Raw genomic sequence first — 5141 nt, forward strand, 5'->3', positions numbered from 1 at the left:
ATGTTTCTCTGATTTTTTTCTTAGCTCATTTTTTCATCTGTGTAAAAGAGAGCTACAATTTTTTTTTGTTAATCTTGAATCCTGCTACATTACTGAAGGTGTTAATGAGTTGTAGATATTCCTTAGTAGAATTTTCAGGGTTGCTTATGTAAACTATAATATCATCAACAAATAGTGAGAGTTTGACTTCTTTTTCTATATTTATCCCCTTGATCTCCCTTTGGTGTCTTATTGCTCTAGCTATAAAATCAGGTACTATATTGAATAGATATGTAGAGAGTGGACAACATTGTCTTGTTTCTAATTTAACCATTTTTTTTTTGGTATATGTTGAGGTTTGCTTTGTTTCTTAGTATGTGGTCAGTTTTAGAGAAGGTTCTACAAGGTGCTGAGTATAAGGTATATTCTTTTCTGTTTGGATGGAATATTCTATAGATGCCTGTTAAGTCCATTTGAGTCATAACATCTGTTAGTTCCCTTATTTCTCTTAATTTTTTGGCTGTCAGACCTGTGCACTGGTGAGAGTGAGGTGTAGAAGTCTCCCACTATTAGTTTGTGAGATTTAATGTGTGATTCAAGCTTTAGAAGTGTTTATTTTACATATGAGGGTGCCCTTGTATTTGGGCATAGATGTTCAATTTTAAGATTTCCTCTTAATGCATTTTTCTTCTGACAAATATAAAATGTCCTTCCTTCTCAATTTTGATTGATTTTGGTTTGAAATCTATTTTGGTAGATATTAGGAATGCTACACCAGCTTGTTCTTAGGTCTATTTGATTGGAATTTTTTTTTCTAACTCTTTACTCTGAGTCAATGTCTGTCTTTGTATGTAACAGAAAGATGAATTCTGTTTTCATTTCTAATCTGTTAACCTATGTCTTTTTATAGGTCAGTTGAGTCCATTTATATTAAGAGATATGAATGACCATTGATTGGTAGCTAGCTCCTGTTATTTTAGTTTTCATTGTTAGTGATGTTGTTTTGAGTGTTTTTCCCTTCTTGGGATTTGCTTCTAAGAGATCATCTATTGTCTATGTTTTTATGGATGTAACTAACTTCCTTGGGTTTAAATTTTCCCTCTATTATTTTGTGTAGGGCTGGGTTTTGTGGCTAGGTGATGGAGGAGGGTCATCTGTCTATCTATTGCTTTCATTGGTTAATTAATAAAGAAACTGCTTGGCCTGATAGGTCAGAACATTGGTGGGTGGAGTAGACAGAACAGAATGCTGGGAAGAAGGGAAGTGAGGCAGACGCTATGGAGCCAGCGGCCAGGTCAGACATGCTGAATCTTTCCAGGTAAGCCTCCACCTCGTGGTGCTACACAGATTATTAGAAATGGGTTAATCAAGATGTGAGAATTAGCCAATAAAAGGCTAAAACTAATGGGCCAAGCAGTGTTTAAAAGAATACAATTTGTGTGTTGTTATTTCGGGTAAAGCTAGCCCGTGGCCGGGAGCCAGGCAGTGGGAAGCAGCCCACAGCTCCTTCTACAGCTAGGTATTGGTGAAATCTAGATTTGTCATGGAATATCTTGTTTTGTCCTTCTAAGGTAATTGAAAGTTTTGCTGGGTATAGTAGTTTGGGCTGGCATCCATGGCTTCTTGATGTCTGCATGATTCTTGACCAGAACCTTCTGGCTTTTATTGTTTCCATTGAGAGGTCAGGTGTAATTCTGGTAGGCTGCCTTTATATGTTGTTTGTCCTTTTCCTTTGCAGCTCTTAATATTCTTTCTTTATTCTCTATGTTTAGTGTTTTGATTACTATGTGGTAAAGGGACTTTTTTTTTGATTCAGTCTATTTAGTGTTCTCTAACATTCTTGTAGATTCATATGCATATCTTTCTTTAGCTTGGAAAAGTTTTCTTCTCTGATTTTGTTGAATATATTTTGTGTGCTTTTGAGTTGGGCTTCTTCTTCTATCCCTTTTATTCTTAGGTTTTGTTTTTTTACAGTGTCCCATATTTCCTGGATATTTTTTGTTAAGCTTTTGTTAGATTTAATGTTTTCTTTGACCAATGAGTCTATTTCCTCTATTGTATCTTCAGCACTTAAGATTCTGTCTACCATCTCTTGTATTCTGCGGTTTATGCTTGCTTTTTCAGTTCTTGATCATTTTCTCATATTTTCCATTTTTAGAATTCCTTTGCTTTGTGTTTTCTTGTCTCCATTTTTGTGTTCAAATCTTGAATAATTTCTTTTATCTGTTTGATTGCCTTTTCTTAGTTTTCTTTAAGGGATTTGTTGATTTCTTCCATTTTTTGTTTATCTTTTCCTCCATTTCTTTTGAGGGAACTTTTCATTTCCTCTTTAAGGGCCTCAAACATTCCGCTAAAGTTCATTTTTTTCTGATTCATCTATATTGGGGTGTTCAAGTCTTGCTATTGTAGAGCCATTATTTTTTTGTTGGTGTTGTGTTGCTCTTTGTGTTGTTGAGTGTGTTCTTACCTTATCTACCCATCTTTTCCTCTGATTGATGCTGTTGACACTGTGTTTCTGATAGTCAATCTTCCAGGTGCCAGTGGATCCAAGGCTTAGATGATTGCTCCTCATGGTGCATTCGGGTCTACGGTTCCAGTCACCCTGGAGTTTACTCGGAGTTCCTTGAGGTCACTCAGTGCTCCTGGGGGTCATTGTACAATACCGGGGTTCATTCAGGCCTGTTCCCACGGAGGTGTTTTGCTTGGTGCTTCTCCTGCTGAGGTCACTCCCTTGGGCCTGCTCCAGCAGAGGTTGCTGGTTCAGGCCTGCTCTGGTGGAGGTTGTTGGCTCAGGCCTGTTCTTATATATGTCCCTGGCTTGGCCCTGCTCCCATGAAGGTTTCTTTCATGGGCCCGGTCCTGCAGAGGTATCTGGCTTGTGTCTGCTCCCTTGGAAGTCCCTGACTGATGTCCAGACTTGCTGAAGCCTTTGGCTCAGGCCTGCTCCCTCAGCAGTGACTGTTTTATACCTGCTCCTGTGGAGGTCATTGCCTCAGGCCTGCTCTGGTGAAGGCCTCTTGCTGTAGGAAATCTTTCAGCCAGTAGCCTTTAAGTTACCAGCCTACATGGGCATGGCCTCTTATACTATATATGCAGATGTAAAGCTTGCCCACTCTCTCTCTCTCTTTCCGGCTGCTAGATTTGGTTGCTGTTCCTTGTTGGAGCAGAGGCCTGTGATCTGTGAGTCTACCCCTAAATAAATAACCTTTTTTATACTGAATTCTGAGCTAGTGTGGGATTTCCTCTTAGCATCCATCTTGATTTGATGCCCCACATGGATCCCAATTCCACACGTACTGGGTGGACTAGTCTAAAAGGCCTAAATGGTCCACAGTCAGAAGGTCTCCCACCCCCATCCACCTGGCATGCTTTCACCCACTAAGTAGATTTTTTTGTAAGCCCCTGCCTGTCACAACAGAGCTAAGCACGGCGACTTGGAAATTTCCCAGGCTCACGCACATTCCCCCAATCCTATTACCATATTCGCTGTTATACAGCAACTTGCACAGCTTCTGGTTTTTGCTCCCTGCTTGTGAGCTCTGAGCTCCTTGCTCCTTGTACCGAATTGATTTAATTGCTTTTAATTTGTCAAGCAAAGCATATTTGTTAGTATTCAACTAGGCACCAATGCAGGAAGCCAAAGCTGCACAGGACTGTTTGTGCTGCCACTGGTGCCATGCAGCTGCAACCGCATCAGCTGCTGGACACTACAGATTATTACACCTAAGACAACTTACTGAATCTCATAATAAAGGTAACTATTTGATTAATAAATATATCAAGAAACTTGAAAGTTATATAATTTCAGACAATATTACCATGCTAAATTTTAATAACCATTTTGCTCATACTATAGATTGTATTCTGCAAGGCTTATATGGTTATTGTGATACATTCATTTATTGGATATTGGGACTCAGTTTTTTCTTCATATTATATCCTTAAGAAAATGGTTTGATAACAGAACCAAGAATGAGGCACGTTTAGAAACGATACGTTTAGAAACGATACATTGGGAAGGCCAGCAGCATACCCTCTGCCTTGCCTCCTCTGCCTCGGCCCTGTCAGGACTCTGGGGTTTGCCCGGCCTCTTGGAGGTCCCTGCCCTTCCCTGACTCCACACAGCGCTGCCCAGCTCCATCACCACAGCTTGCTTGCTCAACAGCCCAGAGGAAGGTAGCAAGCTGGAAAGTGCGCCCTTGCTCCAGTCCTGCGCCCCAGCCCCGTGCGGAGACGAAGGACCGGGAAGATGAATGGTGGTGTCAAAGCTGATAAGGAGAACATACCTTCAGGAGGAGGAGGTCCGAACCTATTTGTCAGTGGTCTGCCCCTGGACATCAAACACTGGGAGTTCTACCTGCTCTTCAGACCATTCTAAGGCTATGAGGGTTCTCTTATAAAACTCCCATCTAAACAGCCTGTAGGTTTTGTCAGTTTTGACAGTAGCTCAGAAGCAGAAGCTGCAAAGAACGCTTTGAACAACATCCACTTCAATCCTGAAATTCCGCAAACTCTATGACTAGAGTTTGTTAAGACAAACATGAAGATGGCCAAGAACAAACTCGCAGGGACTCCAAACCCCAGTACTCCTTTGCCCAACACTGTACCTCAGTTCATTGGCAGAGAGCCATATGAGCTCACAGTGCCTGCACTTTACCCAGTAGCCCTGAAGTGTGGGCACCATACCCTCTGTACCCAGTACAGTTAGCGCCTGCTCTGCCTCCTCCTGGTGCTTGCACCTATCCCCACTCACTGCATGCCCAGTGTTTCTCTTCAGAGGCAAAGCTCAGCACATCTGTCTTTTGCCCACACCTCCAGCAAATTTGATTTGTCTCTGGGAATGTGTTTGTCACATATCAACCTACTGCAGACCAGCAGAGAGAGCTCTCATGTTAAATTTGTTAGCAGAACCCCCCCCCACTGCACCTTATTTTGCAAAAAAAAGAGACCTATTTGTTGATGATATTTGAAAGATTTCAATAAAAATTTTAATCAGAGCAAAAAAAAAAGAGAAATGATACAGTCTTTACAGACTAATAATGAACAGTTAGGTGACAGGATTAATACCATCTAAAATCAAAAGCTAACCGAAAAAAATTAATACTATTGAAAGGGATAATATTAATTTGAGAAGCAAAATTCAATCCATGTCAAAGGGTACT

At 40.8% G+C, this 5141-nt stretch overlaps 1 pseudogene; it reads left to right on the top strand.

The window, feature by feature from the left end:
- The first annotated feature begins 4228 nt into the window (after positions 1–4228).
- LOC126492556 (RNA-binding protein with multiple splicing-like) lies at positions 4229–4875 on the top strand (annotated as a pseudogene).
- Positions 4876–5141: the final 266 nt, after the last annotated feature.

This window comes from Alexandromys fortis, unplaced genomic scaffold, assembly GCF_014885135.2.
Source record: "Alexandromys fortis isolate MF-2015 unplaced genomic scaffold, M_Fortis_MF-2015_v1.1 scaffold_293, whole genome shotgun sequence".
Taxonomy (NCBI): Eukaryota; Metazoa; Chordata; class Mammalia; order Rodentia; family Cricetidae; genus Alexandromys; species Alexandromys fortis.